Source organism: Myotis yumanensis, unplaced genomic scaffold (genome assembly GCF_028538775.1).
Source record: "Myotis yumanensis isolate MYYU_CA2020_CCGP unplaced genomic scaffold, mMyoYum1.0.hap1 SCAF_7, whole genome shotgun sequence".
Lineage (NCBI taxonomy): Eukaryota > Metazoa > Chordata > Mammalia > Chiroptera > Vespertilionidae > Myotis > Myotis yumanensis.
This window is the reverse complement of record NW_027223758.1, coordinates 82,980,729-83,004,393: the sequence shown is the minus strand read 5'-3', so window position 1 is coordinate 83,004,393 and position 23,665 is coordinate 82,980,729. Positions and strand designations below refer to the sequence as shown.

General features: G+C 52.2%; 1 protein-coding gene across 2 annotated transcripts in view; it reads left to right on the top strand.

Moving 5' to 3' along the window:
• ZBTB7C (zinc finger and BTB domain containing 7C) overlaps positions 1 to 23,665 on the top strand; it is a 281,771-nt gene that overhangs the window by 175,284 nt on the left and 82,822 nt on the right. Inside the window, exon 1 of one of the 2 annotated variants that reach the window (XM_070421122.1) lies at positions 18,360 to 18,468. The exons of the other annotated variant lie outside the window; for it this stretch is intronic. The gene's annotated coding sequence lies outside the window, so the exon portion shown is untranslated. Of the gene's footprint in view, positions 1 to 18,359; positions 18,469 to 23,665 lie in introns of those variants that run through there. 2 annotated transcript variants of the gene reach the window in all.

Genomic DNA, 23,665 nt, shown 5'->3' with positions numbered 1-23,665 from the left:
CACCCCGTTGGTTTTACAGTCCCCCCCCCCCCATTCCGGCCCCACCCTCTCTCCTGACTTGCCTCTCCTCCCCTTCCCTCTCCCTGTTGGCTCCTCCAAAGCATAGGTTAGCCAAAGGGAGGCACCGAGGCCTTGCCCTCCACTCTCCCCTTCCCGCCCGCCCCCTCCCCCCCCCACTCCTGGGGAATTCAAATCCGGTGCTGCCCTCCCTTTCTCTGTCCCTGCACCCGCCCCCCTTTCCCCAGCCCTCTGGGGCTTAGTGAAGGAGTTTAGCTAATCAGCCCCAGGGGCCCTCCCTCCCCCATCAAGCCCTTCAGGGGCCTTTCAGGGTACCTACCCTCCTCCTCCAGTCTTTGGGGCCCGATGCCACAGGCCTTCAGGCCCCTGCTGGCCAGGAGGGAAGACCCAGGCAACCTTAGCTGGGTAAGAACCTCACCCTTCTCCTGGGTCTGCATTTTGCACAGAGATTCCTGCAATGGAATAAGCACACACCTCTCCCCGCCCCCCTCCCCGTCCCCCCACCCCTCCCCTCCCAAGGAGTTGCTCTCAAATGTGGAATTCCAAAGGCAGGACACCAGACTGGGGGGAGGAGGTATTTGGGGCAGGGGAGGCCTTTCAGGGACCCCTCAGATCACATTGAGAAGGCTACCACAGTCCCCGTAGGCCCCCCAGTGCCCTGCCCTGTGTCTCTCTCCCTGTGGCCAGTTCAACTTCTACTTCATCCCCTAGACTTCCTATATTTCCAGGTGGTGAATCTGAAGCCCTGCCGTGGAATGGGGGACTTCGTGGGTTGCTGAGCTTATGTCTGTCACAAGCTTGGAGCTCTTGGATCAAGATGGCCACTATCTATCCATCAGGGCTGACATCTAACAGATTAAATAACAGGGATCTTTAACAGAACTGGACCACGGGTTTCATCAGTGATGGACTGAGGGCTTTGAGCCCCAGAGTGGGAAGTGGCCTGTCCCCGTCACACAACTCCTTAGTGGTGGAGCTGGACCTCTAGCCCACCTCCTCGCTCCCTTTCCAGGGAGCTGTGATTTTAGGGTAGCTAGCTCTGTGTTAGGACCCAGCTTAGCACCTGCATGGCACAGAGGAGATGCTCAGTAAATATTGGGGAGGTGAACAGCCCTCAGAGGGAAAACTGGAGAAATATATCATTTGGGAGAAGACCTCCCCTACCTTCCCGCCTGACCCACACAGGCTTGAGAATCTAGTCCCTTCCCACTGAGTGTAGGAGTGGAATGTTCCTCTGGCCAGCAATAACCGTCATGTGGAGACTGGCTTCAGCTTTGGTCACTTCAAGCCCCATCATTGTGCCCAAGGAGACTGTGGGTCTGGAGGTAGGTCTAAGCCAAATTGGCAACTCCAGGTCAGAGTGATTAATGCTGGGACTCTTCCATTCATTGTCCTCAGCCAGTATCGGAGCAGGTTGCAAAAGATGGAGGCATGTCTGTTCCTGCAGGTCTTGTCATCCTGGGGCCCTGCCAGCCATTGTGTTAGGAGACCAGAACCTCGGGGCCAGAGGCCCCTGTTGCCGGCTCCGGGCTGCCCAGGGCTCTGGATCCTGCCTGCTGGACCTGGGCTATTCACGAGCACTGCTATGGCAGCTGGGGCTGGAAGAGCAAAAATGGGAGAAATTCAAGTCAGTCGGGCACTTATTATCCATTCTATTAAAGTATTAGGAGAGGAAATAGGCTGCAGTGAATGATTAAAATAGTGCTTCTGGTTTTAGTAGAAGCTCATGAACTTGGCTCCTATTGATTTGGAGTTTGGGAGAGTAGAGCTTGGCTGTAGTAAGGCCACCTTTGCACTGTCTGTGAACACAGAGCCTGATGAATAAGTTAACAGTGCACACGTGATTTAGAGTAGGAAGGAAGGCGTGTGCATGAGACTTTCTTGTGATGACACATTTTGACCAGAAGCAGGTCAGCTCCATTCACCTTCATTTTCTGTGTGCCAGGCCCTGGGCTAAGTGTTCTATAAGCATTAATTTTTTGAATCCTCATGAGAACCCTCTGAGGTAGGAATTATTATTCTTCCCATTTTACAGACAAGTGAGGCTGCTATTTGGAAGACTGCCAGGATTCACACCAGGACAGTCTGGCACTAGAGTTCGTGCCCTTAAACACCACATGTGCAGCTATTTTATGTGTTAGGATAAGGGGGGTAGGACATTAAAAAAAAAAAAAAAAAGGACAGGTCATGGCCCCTATCCCTGCAGATGCTTCTGAATGGTTGGGCCTGGAATATAGCAGGTGCTCAATAAGTGACTTAATTAATTAGGGAATGGTCAAGGCATGGGTTGAACTCCTTGAGGGAAGAAGTGGTTTGAATCTCTCTGCCTTCCCCAATGCTTTGTACATAGGAAACATCAAATAACCAATAAGATTTAGGAACTGAGGGTGGGAGAGGTCAGCATGTCTAGCCTGGGCATTTTTCAGATGAGGAGACTGGCCCATGAGAGGGAAGGGTTGTGCCCAAGGCTACAGGGGTTCCTGGTCTGCTGCTTCCTCCGTCCAGCGTTCTGTTACCCAGGAGGTAAGGTGGGCACTCTTCCCCTTGGCCTCTCCTTGCCATCCTCTGCCTTTGGAGTCCTCCCTCTTCTCTTCCCAGCATGCAGGGCAAGGGACATGGAGACACTTTACTCCAGTTGTTTGTTGAATGAACAAACACCTCTCCTCACTGCCAGGTCAATACTGTAAACCAAGAGAGTCTTGCAGAAGAGGGCCCTGGAGCCAGGAGAAGGCAGGTCCACCAACAGCCATTGGGAATTCTGCAGCTCTGGCTCCAGAACACGGCCTCCAAACTCACAGATGAGAGAGTTGAAAGGGGTCGTTCATTGCCCCCTCTCCACCTCCCAAGACCTTCATTTTACTGATGAGAGCAGTGAGGACCTGGAAGGGAGTAGCACTTGCCCAGGGACACACAGCACCTTCACTGCAGAGCCGGGCTAGAAGCGGGACGCCCGCCTCCCACTTTGGACCCTGCTCTTAAGTGCATGGGCCCCTGGCTTTGGGGAAACACAGTTCAGTCCCATGGTCATCCCATAGCCTGTTAGGGCCAGCATTATGAGAAGGCCAGCCAGGGCTTGTTTGCCCCACACTTTTGCAGCCCTCCCCAAAGTCATTTCTGATGAGTGCCCTTGGCAGCAACTAGAACAGATCCACCAAAGCAAAAAGGAGGGGCAGGAGGAGGAGGCCAGAGCTAGGAGCTGGTATTTGGTGGGAACCTGGACATAATGAATTTGTCAGCTCATCCGGCCCAGATACCATCTTGTTCCTGCTTGGCACTGGTCTGTCCAGCCTGTGTGTTCTTCTTTGGCCAAGTCCTAGAAGGGAGAGGAAGTGACACTGTCCCCAGGGCACTGGGGAAGGTTGCCAGCTGCCCGCTCCCCACCTGTATGAGGCTCTAGCCCCTCTCTCCACCCCCAGGGACGCCTTGGCGGACACTGAGTGGGATGAGACTTTCTCCCACAGGATGGAGCACAGGGGCTTGGGTCCTGCCATTGGTCGGGTTTGGTTTGGGGGCTGCAGAGGAGGGCTTTGAGCTGGGAGTTTATGTGTTTATCATGTTTGTGTGGCTCTTTATTATGTGTCGGGGACTTTTCTGAGCACTTTATAAATATTGGCTCAGGTAATATGTGTAGACCAATAACTTTTCCAGGTGAGGACACTGAAGCAGAGAGAGGCTAAGGAGTTGTCTAAGGTCACGCAGTGAGCGAGGGCAGAACCGGATGCAGAATCTGGCTTAGAGTCCATGCTTGCAGCCCTGATTCCAGCTGCCTTTCTGCTGGGACAACCAGATTCTTGTCATTTTGACAAATATTTTAACCAACCCAGTGTCAGTTTCCTCATCTATAAAATGAGGATAATAATATGAACTCTGCATTAACCCCTCATGGAGTAACTCTGAGAAATGGGAAGGGCTCTACAGACAGGAGGGCTGGTTCCTATCCATCCATTTCCCAGCTGAGGTTGATCCATCCCACTGCTTACTTGTCACTCTCCCCACCCCACCCCACCCCCCCCCACCCCGTCCCCCCTCCCCCCCACCCCCTGCTGGCCTTCAGGTTTGGGCAGCAATGGCCTGGTGGGACCAGTGAGGAGAATGCTGGACCCCCTTTGCCCATAGTGACCTTCCCATGTTCGACCCCAAACCAAACATATTGTCTAGATGTTATTCAAATGATATTTCTATTATTATGATTATTTATTATTCCTTTTGCTCTGAATACCCTTGTTTATTGGAAAGCTCTTCTTGGTGAGTACAGCAAAAGCCACAGAGGGGAAGCCAGCCGAGCCCCCCAAAGCTCTGCTCACCCAGACTTGGTGGCTCCTCTGCCCCACCCTTCCCTTCCCTTCGCAATCACAACATGCCCATTGCAGACCACTAGGTAAGTTTCCTGAAACTCCTGGCCTGTGTTCCCAAGATGCATTCATTATTCCACCCCCAACACCTAAGGCTGGAGAAACCCTCTGGGTGACAGGTAGAGGAAGTACCTGCCAAACTGCAGCTGGCAAGAACCCCGAAGGGTCCCCTCTCCCCTTCCCCAGCCCTGCTCTCTCTTTTCCATTATCCAACATCATTCCACAGCAGAAGAGAGAAATTTCTTAAACTTCACATTAGAATTTTGTATTCCCTGCTGCTCTTAAGTACCTTAACTTTCCCCACTGAAGCAAGAAACAGGGAAAGGGGTGATGGAAATGGGCATGATTTGGGCTCAGAAAATGTTGCAAGTCTTCTTTTCACCCAGTGTTTGGACAGTGTTTGGTGTTCTTAAGAATGCATAGCGAATTCACTTTGACCGACTGAAACCTGGTGGCCACATCAGCCAATGGGAAATGAATAGTGACTAATTCATTACAAATAGACAGTGAGGTGATTAAATGATAAACCTTTTGTGCCCTGTACTTTCAGAGTGCGTTCTTTTGCATACAGTATTTAACTTGATCACAAAGATTCTGCAAGGCACGATCGGCCCATTTGACAGACTGGAAAACTGATGCCTGGAGAGGGAAATAGCAAGTCCTAGAGAACAAGAAAGCAGAGCCCCATGGGGCTAGTGTATTTCCCCCTACTCTTGACTGCTGGGCATCTTGCTACCACATCTATAGCCATTCCGGATTAAGCACAGAGCGCTTGCCAGTGTCCACTTTGGGTGCTGACCTTGATCCTGACTCCGTCTTCTCTCTTACTTTTCCCTTGCTTCATTTTGCTTTCTTATTTTTTAGGTATGTCTATCTTGCATTGCAGGCACATTCATAAGGTCCTTCAGATCCTTCTGGAACAAGATGGGTTATAAATGCACACATTCCACCACAGGATGTTGTTGTTAATCATTTCATAAGGTCTCCTGTGGAGGAGATATTTGCAGATTGGCCAATAGCTTTTTTTGTAACCTTGGACACACCCTGCTTCCTCAGGGGAAAAGTGAGGGTGTAGGTCTGTAGGGGCTGTGACGTCTGAGTATGCTTCTGTTTCCAACCCTGTCAGAGTCCCACAGCTCATGGAGATAAAGTAAGTTCCAAAGGCCTGGTTTTCCTCATACAGGTCTGTCTGCACTGAACCAGTGGTTCTGCCTGGGCAGAGGAGCAAACCCTGGGTCCGGAGCATCCCCCTCCTCCACCAAGATGGCCACACTACACACATGCCAAGGCATCGAGAAGGGAGTCATTTAAAATTTCAAAGAAATAAAGCCCATGTAACACAATAAAAAAATATTAGAGGTATAGGGAGACCTCCTTAATTTGCCTGCTTCCTCTCTGGGACATAGCTAAGAACCTGAGAGAAAAAGAAGACAATTTTGAACCACGCAAAGAAGTCACAGGACACAGGCTCTAACACGCCCTCCCTGGGGCCTGTGTCACTTGGGGGTCTATTTGTTCTTGTTTGACGCACAATTCTAACATTCTAGGTTTTCTAGCTTCACACCTGCACGAGACCGTATGGAACAAGTGAGAACACAAGGTAGAGGACCGCCAACGAAAATGCAGTTTTGTATCCACTCTCTCCACACTCGCTAGCTCTGAGAGGTAGCCCTGGCTGATGGCTAGCATGTCTGGTGACATCTCTCTGGGTTTCTGTTATGCAAACTTCTTTAGAGTGTTTGAGCAATTTACATAAAGAGACCAGGATTTCAGCGTTTAGAAGTGACAATGTGTCTCAGAGGGTATCTTGCTTAATCTGAGTACACAGATGCCAGCCAGAGGCACTGGCAGGTCAGACTTGCAATGAGGTGGTGAGAAGTGCCCAGTTGAGGGACGGTGGCAGGGAAGGGGGCGGGGGCGGGGGGGGATGGGAGAGTTCATCATGGAAAAATGCTCACCACAGTGACCAGTGAGGAAAACAGGACAAAAGAACTGCCTTTATCATAGAATCATAAACACGTAATATTTTCTTTAATGCCTGTCTATTACTTTCAAGATCAAGAAACAGAAAAGTTTTATTTTCGGAAATGAAAGGGATAACTAGACCCGAGAGGGCTGTAGAGTCAGGGAGGGAGCCCCCTATGAACCGAACGGGGTGGCTGTGGAGACGCCTGGGAAGAGAGCAGCTGTGGGGTTGCCTGGCTTCCAGGACAGTCACCAGCCACAGTCTCAGGAGGGGCCACTCTCCCTGGCCAGGCTCCTCGTCCTGCCCTGGAGAACAGACCCAAGACTCAGAGTGCGAAGCCCTGCCCATCCCACAGAGAGCGCCTCCCTTGCCTGGTGTCTCTATGGCTCACTAGTCATTCCTGAGAGGCACCCCTCACCACACCAGGGCCTGGGACTCACCCCAGACTGTCTCCTGCCTTGACTGACCTCCTGGCTGTTCAGGCAGGCCCCTGACCCCCTGGTCATGCTGCTTATTAGAAGCCCAGGTGAGAAGGTCACACATCTGGCCCGGACACCTGGCCTGAGCACTGCTTGCTTACTTGAAACGCGGGCTCCATTCTCTGCCCCAAAGGCCTTTCAGATTCTGCATCCAGCTTTGGCCTCTGGGCTTGACAAGACTTGCACAGTCCACCACACCCCCTCTTCTGTTTTCCCAGCCATGACCCTGAGCTACAGACATGACCCTGTCCATCCCATCTTCCTCACCCCATCAGGGGCTGACTGGCCCTCCTGCCTCCTGCATTGCATGCCTTCCAGGCTCTACAGCTTCCAAAATCAAGGTCAAAACCCGAGACAGAAGAGGAGTTAAAAGGGCCACCAATTTTTATCAACGGCTCATGCTCCACTTGCACCTGAATCTCACAATAACATTTGAGGCTTTGGTCTCAACAATTATAGTTAAATTCCAAAAAGACATGGGTCATGCCTCTGCTTGATCCTGGAGTGAGTGACTCGGGTGGACTGAGTCACAGCACTGTGGCCAGTGGCCAGTGCCCGCTTTTTACGGCTCTAGACTTGGATCATTCATTAACATCTTGTGCTGCCTGACACATAGTCCATGCTATGTTCACATTTCTCCCTCCCTCTCTCCTTCCCTTTCTCCCTTCCCTCCGTCCTTCTTTCTCTCTTTCCCTCCTTCCTTCCTTTCTTTCCTGTTGACCATGGCAGTGAGCTCCCTGGGCCTTTTCCATGCCCCGAACATTAGGAATTCAGCCCCTTGCACCTCCGTGCCCTGCATTACCCGGCCAGGCAGAGAAGCAGAAAGAGTGTGGGTGCAGTCCATCCCCCTTCCACTCACTAGCTGACCTCAGGAAGGTTATCTAAACCTCCTTGGACCTCAGTACCTCTATCTGTAAAATGGACACACTGACATCTTGGAAGCTGGTAAAGATGACATGTTTTAAATGCCTGCAAAGCCTTTTGTATATTGTCTGACTCTGATGCTTAATAAATGGGAGGTATTACTATAACTACTACTATGACTATTTTTTTATAAATATAGACAATAAGTCGGGATAATTTCAAGTATAGTTACTAAACTATCCCTTTTAAGGCAAAGAGAACAGTAGGGTCAAGGTACGCAGGGTCTAGCCCTTTTGTGGAAGACCAGGATGAGGTTGATTACTGACCACACGATGTGACTGCCCTCAAAGGCTGCGGGATCCAGTCCACCTGGCTTCAGTGCCTGCTATTCCACTCACATGTGAAGTCACCGGCTTCAGTGACTCCCATCCCTGGCCTCCTTTTCCTCTTCGGTAAATGGGGAGGAATAGTACTGCCCAGAGCGCCAGGGCTGCTGAGGAGTAAACAAGCCAATACTTGTAAGCGCTTAGCACGGTTCCCGACATCCACTCGGTGCTTGGGAAGGGCTCCCTGGGATTATTTTCAAGTGTGTCCCATTTTACGAAAGAGGTGGCTCTAGAAAAATTGTGAAACCAAATCCTTTCTTCCCACTAACGAACTCGTCACTTCTCCACCAAGGCTTTATCTTTGCCTCCGATCGTCCTTGGAGGGCAGTGACTCTGAGCACCTCAGCACCAGGTTCACCATCTCCTCCCAGCTCTGTCGGCTCCTTGTCATGCAGAGGAAAGGACAAAACTTAGGGGCACAAATAATGATTCTTTATGTTTGCTAAAGATAGATTTGATCTATCTATCTATCTATCTATCTATCTATCATCTATCATCTATCTATCGTCTATCTGAGAAGGACCAACTATAATTACTTATTCTGTCTTTACCATGGATAATCTATAATAATAAAAGCATAATATGCTAATTATACCGGATGACCTTCTGGATGACCTTCTGGACGACCTTCCGGACTAAGCTGAGGCATCATGGGGGCTGAGGCAGAGGCAGCCGCTGCGGCTGCGGGGGGCCGAACCCCTTGCACGAATTTCGTGCATCAGGCCTCTAATATATATATATTTCTGACATGATAAACAATTTATATTTCTAGTTGATTTCTACCTTTCATCTGATTTTATTTTTTGAACTCCTGGCGGGGGGTGGTGGGAGGTCAGTCAGAAACATTTTTGAAAATCTGATGAACACATGGGCTGTCTCTCCAAATAAAGGAACACGCTCACGCATTCATTCAACGTTACCTCTGATTTAGCTGCGGTTTAAGGGTCCTCTGAGCCCACCAAGACCCTGTTAGGGACCCTGTTGAGGCCAGAGCCCAGCTTCCCTATGGAAACAGCGCGGGTCCCAGTAGCTGCAGAGGGCTCACCGGTCCTTGAACTCCCTCGTCTGGCATGCCGGGCCCCAGCCGCCTCCCATGTATCTTTCCTCTTGGGGCACCCCCTGCCCTGGCCAGTCTGGCTGGCCTTGGTCCCTCCCCTTGGCTGTCATGCCTTGACCCACGGCTTCCCCACGCATTTACCTACAGTTAACCCACAGGCAGTTTGAGTAGTAATGACGCCCTCTGAGTGGTCAGAATCGGCTTCATAGAGAATGTGGATTTGAGCAGAAAGAGGAGAGGCCGGGTTTTAGAGGCAGAGAAACAATGAAAGCACTGAAATGTGAGCTCCTGACATGGCTGAAGTCAGAGCTGGCAGGGACAGCGGGACAGAGAGAGAATGATGCACCAGGAGGAATGCTTCCCTCCTGCCTGGTGGAGGTTGGGAAGCCAGCGGCAGCAAAACCCCTTGCCCAGTGGATCAGAAATCCCCGGTTCATGTCCCTGCTCTGACATTGACTAGTTGTGTAACCTTGGACAGGTCACAGGTCAATCAGCAGTCCAGCTGATCTTCCTTATCTTTAAGATGAGGGGTGGAAATGCTGGCAGCGCTGTAGTGAGATTGACTCCTGAGCGTTGTCAGCCCAAATGTGCAGCCTTTTTGAAAAATGCAGTTTAGCACTATATGTTAGGAGCCATGAAAATGTACATGCCTCTTTCATCTCTCTTCTGAGAATCTAATCGAAGGCAGTAATCCAACATATGAGGGACGTATGCATAAGCATGTTCACCCCAACATTATCCATGACATGGAAAAGCCACAGTGTCCATGAGTAGGGAGTGGTTTCATGTGTAATGTGTGTCCACTCAGTGGAGTTCTATGCAGTTATTAAAAATGGTTGATGCAGTTGGTTGGGCATCGTCCCATGCACCAAAAGGATGCTGGTTCCATTCCTGGTGAGGGCACATGCCCGGGTTGTGGGATTGATCCCCGGTAGGGGGCATATGGGAGGCAGATGATGTTTCTCACTCTCTCCCTCTTCCTTCCTCCCTCTAAAAGTTAATTTTTTAAAAATGGTTGATGCAGAGAACATGCTTAAGGTGCAATCCAGCAGCTGGAAAAACTCCTGCTTCCCACCCACCCCCACATACACCTGAAGGACCTAGGTCAGTGACAGTGGCTCTTCCCAGCACAGACTCTCACCCAGGGGCCACTAACCAGCAAAGCCAAACCAACCAGTTACCGGTCACCACTGCTCCTGCCACCTCAGTGTGCACCTCCTAGTAAGTCTGTGGACATGAAGATTGGGGTTCCGATTCAGATTGAGTGGATTGAGGTGGGGCCCGGGAACCTGCATTGTGACCATCTTTCCAAGAGATTCTAGCAGAGGATTAGAAATCTGTATTCTGAGAACCCTCACCACACTTTATCAAGTCTTTAGGAAGGACTTCTAAATTACACTTGTCCTTAGAACTCACTGCTAGGCGAGCCTGCTAACTGTGCCGGACAGATGGCCATTTAGTATCTGCTTGGAGAGGCCCCAAACAGCATCTACAGCCTCCAACAAGGGCCTGGTCTGCCTGTTTTGCCGCTGATGTGATGAACATGTCTTACCTTCTGTCTCACTCTGGTCTCTCCTACTTTATTTGAAGTCACCTTGTGCCACTCCCCAGGATTAAAACGGACTGTTCGAGGTGGTCAGTGCAACCTGAGTTCAAGTCCTGGCTCTGAGCTGCCCGCTGTAAAAGGGGAAGAATATGTACTGACTTTGTGGGATGTTGAGGATTATAAGAAATCATGCATGCGAAGCTCTTAGCACTACACTTGCGGCTCTGATCATTATAATTATTTTCCTGTCCTGGGGGGTTGACAGTGAGTCTTTTCTTTGATGTGGTCCTTAGAGGAGGCCAAGTTCCTTGTTTTAATCTCCATTCTGGTCTTTCAATTCTGCCCTGTTCCCCCGTCCACCCTACACGCCTGACTTTGAACTTCAGTGAGAAAATCCCTGCCACCCTCACAATATGGTGAAGGTCACTGTGCTGACTCTCCAGTCTGGCTGGTTTGTCTGGCCCTGGGGAAGGGCTGTGGGCTGGTCCAGCTACTTTAGTACCCCTGGCAATGGCATGCGGACCAGCACCATCAGTGAGACCAACCTCTGACAGAACACAGAGGGCCAGTTCGAACAGACACTTTTCTAGAGGGTGTCAGGGCCCTGTGTGCTGCTTTCTCCAACAGAGAAACCAGGTACACACCCCTCCCCAGCTAGCAGTCAGCCACCCAGCCCATCTGCCAGCCTTCCACCCACCGCTCCTCCTCACACAGGACACCCACGTGAGCACACCTGCATGTACACAGCCCTGTCCTCATCTTCCCCATCACCACCACCAGGGAGGGGACAACCAGGCACTCAGGAAGTATTTGTTATGCCCCAAAGATCCCAATAACCTGATTGGGTAATGGGGCCCTCACACATTTGCAGGGGCTCTGAAGGGACAGGCCAACTCTCTCAATATTTAAATATTTACTAGGGGGAACTTGGGTCAAGGCCAGAGTGTGCAGTGAGGAGAGCCTGGACCTCAGCTCCCCAGGCGACCTAGACACACAGGGTCCTGTCATGCAAGTGTCATTTACTATTAGGTGAGTTCATTGTTTGTCTAGATTGAGGTTCTTAGTTATTGTCTTGGGGGTTTGTTTTGTTTTTGTTTGTTTGTTTTCTGTGTATAAATGTCCCCTTAAAAAGTTTCTCTAGAAGCACAGAGTTAAATCCTCCCCTTGCTTTGCAGGTAAGTCCAGGTGACTATGCTAAGGAAGAGGGACAGCTCTGGGCGCACTGGGCAAGGAGTCAGGTAGATAGTATCCTGTGGCAGTTTGACCTTGGGCAAGTCATCTGCCACCCTCAACCCCATGTCCTCACCGTATGTGAGGACATACATATCTGACTTCATAGTAGATGGTTATCTGTTTATTGTCTTTCCCCTGTGAGAAGTCACCTCGTTGAGGGACAGGGCTGTGTACGTGCACAGCCCTTGTGTTTACCACGTTATAGCTAAAGCCTAGAGCAGTGGGGGGGGTGGGGGGGGGCACAGAAAGGCAATCAGTACAGACCTATGGAGGGAAGGATAGGTGGGAGAAGGATGGAGGGAAGAAAGGGAGGATAGAAGTGCCTCCTCTGGCTGGTAGTCACACCTCCTTCCCAGCCGGTGCCCCATCCCCTAGGCCAGGTCCTGGCTGAGCTGTCTCCTTCCCTCAGGCTCCCAGCCTGCTCTGGTGGTGACAGGCCCAGTCACCCAGAGCCCCAGCTAGGTCTAGCTGAAGCTCTTAGCACCCTCCCTCCTCCCACTGTGGGTGCCTGACTGCGCCACCCAAGGTAATCTGGGAGGAGGGTGAGGCCCTGGCAGCCACAGGGCCCTCGGGCTGTGAGCAGAGGCTGGGACCCTGTTCCCTCGCCCCGTCTATTGTGCAGCCAGCCCTGCTCAGAGTCCTTCCGGCACCCCAATCAGGCGGGGTACTTTCCCCTCACTTCCCCCACACAGAACAATCCGTGCACCTCTGCTCAGCCAGCACCGCCCGCCCTCCGAGGTCAGGACAAGCTCTGGCTGGTCTCCCTGTACCTGAGAGGGGGAGGCAGCTCCAGTCTCAGGGCCTCCCCTCTGGGCCTCACCCTCCAGCTCCCACAGGACGGTAGTCAGAGGCCAGCCAGTCACAGCACTCAGCTTCTCTGGATCACCTCGTGGGGAAATGGAGGAGTTGGTCAAGGCATTGGGCAAACTGCCAGTGGGGTGGGTTCCGGATGACTGGGTCTGCCCCCTAAAGTACAGTGGCAGTCATGTGTGGAGCACTGGCCGCTGGGTAACCTTTGCCACTGTGTGAAGGACTGTTAACACCTTGCTTAGACTCCATTTGTAGCTCCTCTGCTGTCCATGCTCAAAAGCAATAAGTTATTATTCCAGATCTGCATTTTAATGCATTTCCGTGAAATCTGATCTGTGGATCAAAGTGATAGCCTCAGGATTGCAGTCAAGACCCCTGTGACAATAGTACAAACAGAAGACTTCAGAGTGGCGAGGGCTTGGAAGCTGGGAGGCCTCGAAGGAAGAGGCTGGCGTGCCCAAGTGCCACCTCTTCCTCTGGCTCCAGTGGCTGAGTTTTCTCTCAAAGTTTGGATGTCAGATAAAAACCCTGGTCAGTGCAGTGTGGACTGTGTGTGTGTGTGTGTGTGTGTGTGTGTGTGTGTGTGTTGTGAGAGAGAGAGAGAGAGAGAAAGAGGCTGAGACCAACTGTCCTGAATTGCTATGATGCTACAACTATTAGCCTGTCTCACCAATTTCCTCTAAGATGGAAGAATTTCATATACATATTTTTTCAAATACATTTCATATATTTTAATATTATCATAAAATTATATATCCCTATATTAAAATTTTTGAAAGAGTTAGTCTCACTGGAGTTTTTCAATCTTAATTTCAAAGGTCTCCATTCTGCCACTCACTCACTGTTTAATCTGGGTCTTAGTTTCCTCATTTGCAAAGTGGGAGGCGGGGAGGGGGGGAATCCCTTCTTGGTCCCGTCTCAGGTTGCCATGCAAATCAACTAGGATAACAGGTTTAGAATGCCACTAAGGCACTGTGTGAAGAGAAGTGGACATCATCGAAGGTTGGACCCTCAGACCTGGTGGGTTGGGGGAATCCTGGCTATTGGGGTGGACATCCCCAAATGAAATCATTTGGTCTTGTGCTGGTTCTGCCCAAGGTAGGAACTGCTTTCTCTGGACAAGCCTCGGTCCCCACGCTGGCATGGCAGCAGGTGCTGTGGGCTGGTTACAGCCCCGAGAAAGCCTCAGTTCTCACAAGCTGATTTTTCTAACAAGTCACTGGGGCAACAAGAGCAAAGCCTTCTCAAAGCCATCTCAAGTCCATTATAGCCAGGATTCTCTTCCTGCTTGTTGAGTGGCACCTGCAAGTTCTCAGAGAGCGAAGGCCAACCTGACTGCAGAGCATCGACGTGGCAGGGCTCTTGGTCATCTCATCCCTCGACCGCATTTACAGAGGGTAAAGCTGAGGATCTGGAGGGCATGGGACATCCCCAAGGACGCAGAGCCAGGACTAGCTCCATTCTTCCTATCTCCTGGACCTGGGGTTCTCTCAGCAAACCTTTGTCCTGCACATATTTGCCAGGGGCCTACGATATACCATGTACACACAGTGCAAAAGATATACGTGGTCCCTGCCCACAAGCAGCCTCCATTCTAGGGGGAGGGATGTCAAAAATAACTCAACGTAAGCATGTAAAGGTGTGCAAGTTGCATGAGGGTCTGAACTAGATAATGGGGTAGGGAGAAGGTCCCTAATTTATTTGCGGTGGACAAGGAAGGCCTCTTGGAGGAATTAGCATTTCTGCAGGACTTGATGTAGGGGGAAAGCATGTCAGGTCGATGAATTCACACATGTGGAGTCTCACAACAGGAAGGAAAAGGTACTCAGGAACATCTGCCCATGACTGGAGGTTGAGGTGGGAGCCCTGAGTGAGTGTGCAGAGGGAAGCAGGACAATTTAGGTTGCATTTTAAGTGCCTGTGATACAACCAAATGAACACTTTAAGACGATTCCTTGGGCAGCCGTGTGGCTCTGGCTGAAGGAGCAGGACAGGAATGGGACAGTGGGACCAGTTATGAGGCCCCTGCAGAAGCTGAGGTGAAAGGGGGTTGCGGCTGGGCCTAGGGCATGGTGGAGGAGGTGGCAGGAAGAGGGCGGCTGGGAGATTTATTTTGGAGATAGTCTTACAGATGGATGGATTGGCTGGGCGGGGTGTGGGGCGGGAAGGAGAGGGAGGCAGCAAGGGTGACTCTGAGTTTCCGGCTTGAGTAACACTCAAGCCCAGTCCTGTGTGCATTCTCTAGGGAACACTTGCTCGAGCCCTTTACCAAAGTCCAACCCCCATCTCAGCCTCCTCCTGGCTAATAATAGCCTCTCGGTTCAGTAAGGGTCATCACCCTGCCTGTTTAGCAGGTGGAGAAACTGAGGCACACATCAGCAAAGTAAAGACCCAGGTGTCACATTCACTTTTCTGATTCATCAAGCCCTGTGACCTTGAACAAGTGGTAAGACCTCTCTGAGTCTGTTTCCTCATCAGAAAAAAAAAGGGAAAGAAGAGAATCTACCTCGTAGGGTGGTTGCAAGGAGTAAGTGAGGGGTAGATCCTTGGTAGATATTAGTTATGACCATTTCTAGGTTGCAGGATCACCCCTGCACCCACGGCTTGATACAGGCACATCTAGACCTTCTGGGTGTGTGCCTGGGCTCCTCCAGAAGTCATCTGTGTGCCTGGGTCACAGCGGATGCCCAGGGCCCTAGGTTTCAGGTGAAGACCGGAGCAGACTTGCTTCCTGCGCTTCTGTTCAGCTTCTGAGCCAGGTTTGGCGGTTGCAGTGGGAGCTTTCATCCTCCCTGGAACAAGAGTGAGTTGCGGGTTTGGAGGCAGATGTGAAAAGCCAGGCGCCTGTAAGCCAGCCTGTTTCCCAGTGCTCAGACTGACCTGACCCCGGAGGGGGTGGGGCGGGAAGGAGGGGTGAGCAGGGGAGAGTGAGTAAGAGGGAGGAGGCCAAAGAGGGCCTAGGAAGGGACCACATCCCGAAGGGAAATGCACAAAAGCAGACCTAGAGTCTGGCCTGCCCAGAGCCCGTTCTGGGGGCGGCTTTGAGAGTGTCTTCTTTATGGTCCTATTCCCAGGAGGCAGCTGAATCCGGGCTGTGAACAGGGAGGTGAGGATGGAGGGGTGGTGGGCAGGGCTCCCCACTTTTTGCCCAGAGCCATTCGGAAGGGTGTGTCCCAACTGGGCATACACACTCAGTGATTAAAGGGGAGGGAGGAATGACATTCACTGTCCACTGCAGGACCCAGCCAGTGGGCTGGAAAGTGGCCAGCTCTCCCCAGGCTCTTGGCTGCAGAATCATCAGCCTTGGCACCACCCACTGGCCTACTCAGAAACTCCTTCAGGTCCAGGGGCTGGAGCCCCACTAGGAGGGGCCGCCTAGGGCAGGCTGGGCTGGGCCCTGCAACTCTCCCCCACCCCCTCCCTGCAGCCTCCCTCCTCCACCATCCCCTCTGCCCACAGCCAGCTCCAACCGGGTTTGAAAGAGGTGCTCCAATCCTCCCTCCCTCTTTAGCAGGCTTTGCCCTGCACTCTGTCCTTTCAGCCGGAAGCTGTTTCCATAAACTGGTTTCACCCTGCAGACCCAGCCTGATACTTTATCCATGGGGAGAACTGTCTACTCTAAAGCAAGCCAACTGCCCCCTCCCCCAACTTTTCCTCCCCCTCCTGACATGCCCTCCAGCTCCCAGCAGCACAAGCTTCCTGGCCTGCCTAGCCCACCCCCTGGAGCCCTCTCCAGATGAGCCCTGTCTTTATGACCGCTCTGGGCTCCTTGTCTGCTCTGCAGAATGAGTGCCCTGGTCCTTAATGGACCCCTCACAGTGCAGCCCCACACTGGCCGGCCCACTGTGCTTTATCTCCACACAAAACAGGAGGCTCTGAGGGCGGCACCGCAATGTACCTGCCCCACCCACCTCCACCCAGGCCATTGAGGCAAACCCCTGTGGCACACAACAGACTCTTCTGGGTGGGTACTGATTCCATCCAGTCATGTGTTGGCACCTTTATCTACCTGGTCTGGGAGTGGAGTGTGGAGTTACCCTTGATTGGACATTTAATAAGTGACTTTGTGAACAAAGGGATTTGACTTTTCATTTTTTGGCCTGGGTGTTGCGGGAGTACGTGGGTTTTGATAAAAAGCTATGGAGTCATCTGATTTTGGGAACTGCCCACCTGTTCTGATTGGGTGTCTCCCCTTCTGACCTTCAGTGCCCAATTCCCTGATTTAGCACCCCCTTCCCACCCTCCCTGACTCCAAGCCTCTGTCCCCTCATGATGCCATTCATAGCTCTCCCACCATAGCAAGGAGGGTCTGGCCCCTTGTGGAGGATCCCCACCCCCACCCCCTCCCATCCTACCCGGCCCATGGATATAGACAGTTTTAGAATCACAAGAGAGAGAGACCCTTCCTGCTTTACTGAAGCGATTTTGCCAGCCTGGCACAGGCTCTGAGCAGGGTGTGCCCCACAATGGAATGAATCACTAACACTGGGGTTTCAGGCGGGGGCGGGGGCGGGGGGGCTGTTGGAGGAGATATTTTAGTCTTGGGGTTCCGCAAATCAGAGCCCAGTTCTTGGCCTCCATGGACCTTTGGGCTTTAAGCTCATGGCCTGTCCATGGAAGAGTGGCAGAGGCCGCAGAAGGCCAGGCCTCTCTATTTTGTGCTGATTCCTTGGCACACAAGGCAGCTGGTCACCAGGGAAGAGCTCCCCCTAGCTCCTCCCCCATTTCTGAGCACAGCCAGCCGAGTACCAAGGAGTTAATGGTGGACCCCCGCCCCCCCCCAGGTTAGGTCAGGTCCCTGGAAAGGGAACTGACAGCCGCTGGAGCCTCCCCGCTGGCAGTAGGGGTTAAGGAACAGCCTGGGGGAGGGTGCTCCGGCCACACCTCTCTGTGATTGGCAGTCGGCCCACCTCCAAAGTGAACTGTTGGGTCTCTGGTTGGCGTTTCTGTGTCAGCCTTAGACCCAAGACAAAGCAGAGGAGAGTCTGTATGATTTGTGTGTTTGCTGGGCGAGGCTGTCCAGGGGCCCCCCACCTCCCGCCTTAGGACTCCCCCTGGCCCCAGCCCCGCTGGGCAGCCCTGCTGGAGAGGCTGTAGTTCTGTGCTTCCCCTCTGCGTGTCTCTTTCCTATTTGCCACTTGATGCTTTCTGTACGGTGTTTGAGTTGGTTAAGTTACACTCACGGCCCTTTAAGGAGAAAACATAATTCTAGTAATTTTATTGGGCTCAGATTTCAGGCAAATGGAAATAAAATTGCCTCTAAAAATAAAAGACGTGCAGAATTGAATAAAACAATAATAATAAAAAGCCGCCCCTGATTTGAGATAAGTGGTAAGGCATTTTGTGAAATAGTAGAGAAAAAATAAATAAACGGAGAAGCCAGAAGAAAAGGGGCGGTTTGGGGAGGGGAGATCTGCCACCACCCGTGCTTTCTTTTCGGCTCTACCTTTTCCAAGGAGCTTAATCTGCGTGTTGTAAAGTGAGGCTTAGGCGCGACTGGTGAATCGGTCCTTATCCGGCGCTCACAGTACAGGTGGACGAAAGGGGCTGCTTGCCAAATACTTCTGGTTGGAGGGAGGGGTGGGAGTGCTTGCTCAAAACCACTCCTGGGATGGCTTAACTCGCCCAGCGCGAATCAATGACAGCCTCTGCCGGCTGCAGCAGGCGCCCCGGCAGCGCTGCGCGGATCCCAGCCCGGGACCCCGGCGCGCTCTGGACTTGGCCCCGGCACTAGCGTCGCGTCCCCGGGGCAGCCAGGTGGGTCTCGGGCGGCTTCGGTGGGGAGAGGGATGTAATGGGGCCCCAGGGAACTGAGGGGGGGGGGGGGGAGGAATGGGAGGGGGGGGGGAGAAAGCCCTGCGTAAGTCCGGGAGAGCCCGTGGGCGCCCAGCAGCTGCGCCCCCACCTCCTGAGCTGCGGACACTCAGCTCCCCGCAGGGGGTCCCTTGCGCGGGGTGGTGGCCACCTCTGGCGCTCGCTGGGCATGGTCTGCGAGAAATTCAAACCTGCGCCCGAGCTGGAGCCGGGAGTGCTAGGGAACCCGGGGCTCAGCCCCAGGGCTGATGGGGGGCGTCCGGCCGTACCTCCTAGAGAAATGCGATGCGAGAAAGAATCTGAACTCGGCGAGAAGCAACTCTCCTGCTTTCTGGTTGACCACGGCCTCTCGGGCAGGCTTTGTGGGTGGGGAGTGCGAGAGGCACCCAGGAAGGTAATGGTGCAAATACATTGTTGGTTTAAATCCGCCCCTCTCCCCACCTCAGAAAAAGCTTACCCCCTACCACCCCCCCCCCCCCCCCGGTCAGATGCAAAACTGGGGGGAGGGGAGGGGGGGGGGGCGGACAGAGCCATGGCGACTTCTGGCTCCAGTCGAGGTCCGGATAAGGGCAGACATTGAAGAGGAGGATGGGCAGAAGTCTCTCTCCTGAGCTGGAGGGAGTCCCGTCCCGTGGCGCCCCGGGTTTGAATCTTTGAATCGCCGGCTGAGCTAGGTGGATGGGGGACTCCTCCCTGCGCTCCAACTCGGCTTTGGGTGGGCGGTGCTAGTTCCCTCCAGGCTGGGGTCTTCGGGCTCCAAGGCGGCCTGAGGGAGAAGTGATGGGTGGGGGGACCGGTTCCGGTTCCGTGCTCCCCCATTCCCGCGTGGCGATCCGGAGAGCCTGGTTCCCTGCAGTTGGGCGCAGTGGCTGCAGGGCTGGCCTGGGAAGGGCTCTGGAAAGAGCTGGAACACCCTGGCATCCCAGCGCAGGGCATCCGGTCCTGGGGCAGTAGTCTTAACGCAGTGGGGAGGTGGGGGGGGGGGGGCGTCTGGTTCCGTTGTCCCAGTCTCTGGCTTCTGCTGTCCTGGCTGCAGGCGGCAGGCAGGGGATGGGACGGCCGCCCTCTTTCTTGTAACCCCTGGTACTGGACTCTGCACCCCAGGCAGCCTCGTTCCCGCCATCCATTGGCCCACTGGTGGCATACCCCTTCCAATCACTCTAAATGTAAAAATTTGAAAATGTAAAGGAGGTGGTTGCAACCATCAGGCAGTTTTCTCCAGATTCAAAAGAAGATTTTGTGTAAGGGGGGGGGGGGGGGGGGGGGGGGAGGGCAAGCCCTGCTAGGTTCAAGTTTCAGCTCCACTCCTTCACCCAGTTAAATCCTGGGGATTAAAGGGGTTCAGGAACCTCCTTTGGCTAGATCAGTGGTTCTCAACCTTCTGGCCCTTTAAATACAGTTCCTCATGTTGTGACCCAACCATAAAATTATTTTCGTTGCTACTTCATAACTGTAATGTTGCTACTGTTATGGATCGTAATGTAAATATCTGATATGCAGGATGGTCTTAGGCGACCCCTGTGAAAGGGTCGTTCGACTGCCAAAGGGGTTTCGACCCACAGGTTGAGAACCGCTGGGCTAGATCTTCAGGAAAGCAGAGTAACCGGGGTGCCACCCTGTCCCCTTAAGGCCCAACCTGGACTGAAAGGGAAAAGAAACCTCCTGTCCCCGGGTAAGGCTGGGCTCAGCCCGCCTGTGCTGCGTTTCTCAGCGTGTGGTGTCTGATACTTTCCCAGGCTCTACCCGCCTACCACACTGAGGACCACGCAAGGGCACTCACCAGTGTCCTCATCACCCCCAGTTTATAGACGAGGAAATGAGGGGGGCCAGGCAAGGTCAGTGCTCCTTACACAGAACCCCGGGACACCTGTGCCACACGGGCCCTGAGGCCACCAGCTTGGGTCGCAGAATTCGAGGCTTAGCCTGCTGTGTCAGTGCTGAGAGATAAAGCAGAGAGGAGACAGGCAGGGAGGAAAGGGATGGGACATGCGGGGCCACCTACCCTGTGCCAGACAGACACTGGGCTTGGCATACATTATCACCTCTAACCCACATAACCTTTAAGATAGGAATCATTAGACCCACCTTGCAGATGAGGAAATTGAGGCCCAAAGGGTAAGTTAAGTAAGCTGCCCCGGTAGTGATAGAGCCGGGAATCAAAGCTACCCATTATACCACAACCTTTTAGAATCTTGCATTTTAGTTGGGGAGACAAGAATCTGGTATAATTATAGCACAACACAAAATAGTATGTACGGCCCTGGCTGATGTGGCTCAGTTGGTTAGGCATTGTCCCATGTACCAGAGGGTTGCTGGTTAAATTCCCAATCAGGTCACATGCCCAGGTTGCAGGCTCGATCCCTGGTGGGGGTTGTGCAGGAGGCAGCTAGTTGATGTTCCACTCTCACATTGATGTTTCTGTCTCTCCCTCTCCCTTCCTCTCTCTCTAAAATTCAATAAAAATCTCTTTAAAAAATAGTATGTAAGTGTTACCAGAATATTAACCTTTTGAACCTCCATTTCTTTCCATTCAATCAACCAATCATTTATTCAGCAATGGTTGCATTGTCTAATGTGTGGTTCCAGGCACCATGCTAAATGCTGAGCATACATCGGTAAGAAGACTGACCTGGTCTCTGGCCTCTGTGAATGGGGATAGTAACAGTAATAGCTCACCCTTCAATGGGAATTGATTGAGTGAATGGAATGAGACAGTATGTGGGAAGGTGTTAAAAAGCATTTCCATGAGGAAGGAGAAGCAGCAGGGGCCTGGGTGAAGAGGAGGGTGGGTGGTTGGAAGGATGAACTGTCCCCATGCTATAGTCGGGAGGACTCATCCCCAGTTCCAGGGGACACTGTGAAGTACACATGGTGCCCATGAAGCTGTGTGAGCCCCTGCCTTTCAGAGGATCGGTTTATGATTGTGGGTTCCAAGATGGGCCTTTAGTTTGGGTGCATCCCTGTGCAGCCTCCAAGAAGACAGTCTCCTGTCTGGAGCAGTGCCAGCTGGACACAGACCCTCCTCTCCTCCTCGCCCCCCCGCCCCCCCCGCCCCGCTCCACCCCCACCATCACCCTCCTAATGCACCAGCCACGTTCCTCAGTGGCCATGATGACTTGCTGCACTTGCAGGCCTGGGGCCGAAGCTCCGGGACCCTCATCCTAGCATAGGCGAAGCTTGTCCATGTCCACAAGACTTGGCAGCAAAGCCAGTTCTAGAACCCAGGTCTCTTGGCCGTCCACAGTTCTCAAAGCAGCTCCCACCAGCCAGCCAGTACATTTTAGGGCTCAAATGAGAAGACTATGCTGCATTCGCTTATACAGTATCCCCACTTACAATGCCATTTCCCAATGCTCCTGTCCATCTCCCTTTCAGCTGACCCGACATATCTGTCCTAATAAAGTGGTCTCGGAGGGATCTCTGAGACTGAACAGCCATAAATATTCCGGGACATTTGGCCTGCTAACTTTCCTTCCATCTCGAGTGGTGTAATAGGTGTAAGATAACTACCTCTAAAATTAACTCTCACTTCGGTGGAAGGTGCACTGATAAATCTTGCCTTCAAGCGAAACCCGGCTGAGTGATGCTCTAGACCAGTGATGGCCAACCTGACACGCGTGTCAGAGGTGACACGGGAACTCATTTTTTTGGTTGATTTTTCTTTGTTAAGTGGCATTTAAGTACATAAAATAAATATCAAAAATATGTCTTTGTTTTACTATGGTTGCAAATATCAAAAAATTTCTATATGTGACACGGCACCAGAGTTAAGTTAGGGTTTTTCAAAATGCTGACACGCCGAGCTCAAAAGGTTCACCATCACTGCAGTCTAGGCCCTAGAGTCTAGGGGCCTTCCTTCTTCAGAATTGACACCAACTCTTTCGGGGAGAACAGTTTTCCTCCTTCTTTCTAAAAAACACGAAAATCACAAGATCACATTGCGTGTCATGTTGATGTCGTGGTGCCCGAATAAAGGCACTTTTCTCCCGATATTGAGGTGAGCAGCCTGATAGGAGCAGTGACCATTCCCCCCCGCCCACCCCCGGCTGCCCGGTGTTTACAGCAGGGACACAGGTGTCTCGTTGCGTGGGGATGTTTGTGTGCTCAGGCCTTGCTCAGCCGTGCAGCCCTCCAGGCTGGGCCAGGGAGAGGGCTGTTCGGTTTATTTTCCTGTGGCTGGGAACTGCGGAGATGAATAGAGGGAGGAGAATCTGGGGATGAGAGATTATTGCCAAGAGCAATTTGGAGTCTCCTTCATATTAGTCAGAGATTGTGTTTTTCCTTTCTGGAGCCGCCCGCCTCATAGTAACTTCCACGAACGATTTTTTTTTTCCATCTGTGAGTGAGTATGCGCACTTGTTAGTTTTTATTTTGATTTTTAACTTGCTGGACTTCTCATGACTTAGCAAAAAAAAAAAAAAAAAAAGCTTGGGGGATGGGGTGATGAAACAGGCCCTTTATACAATGCATTCTTTATGTCATTGCTTAATAAATTTGAATCCTGATGGACCCCGAGGTTCCATGATGGGGTGAGCTGGGTAATTCCTTTGAAGGGAGAGTTTATCTCCAGTGGAGCAAAACTGCAGCATAATTTAACTTTCCCTCTGTACCTCTTGAGTCTTTGTCGAGAAAAAGAGGAATGTGTGCTCTCTTCTCTCAGACTTCCTTTTATTCCATCTGGAAGGCCCCTCCATCTGGGCCTTTCTTGGAAGAGAACCAGCCAGAGTGGACCTCCTTCTCTCTGTCCCCCCTGCACCCCTCCACCATGCAGGAGGCCAGCCAGTGAGAAGAAAGCTTCCTCCCGTGGCAGGAGATCTTCCCCAGCGGTGGCCTGGCTCGAGTTCATGGGATGCAGAATAGGAAAGCTGGCACGACCGAAGCAAAGCCGGCCCCTCCTTGGGCAGGAACCGGGGCAGGTTGCTCTGCTTTAGTCAAGTAGTCAGTCCATCCCCTGAGCAGACTGAGTGGAACAACACAGAGACGCCGAACTGGGAAAATGCCTAATAATAGAACACCCGATCTGTGTCGGCTTTTTCAAATTGAATACAAACCAGAAACAAATGTACACATGACCCTCTCAAATGATAGCAGAAATGAACTTGACCTTCTGGGAAATTCTGCCTTGCCTGTGCACACATAG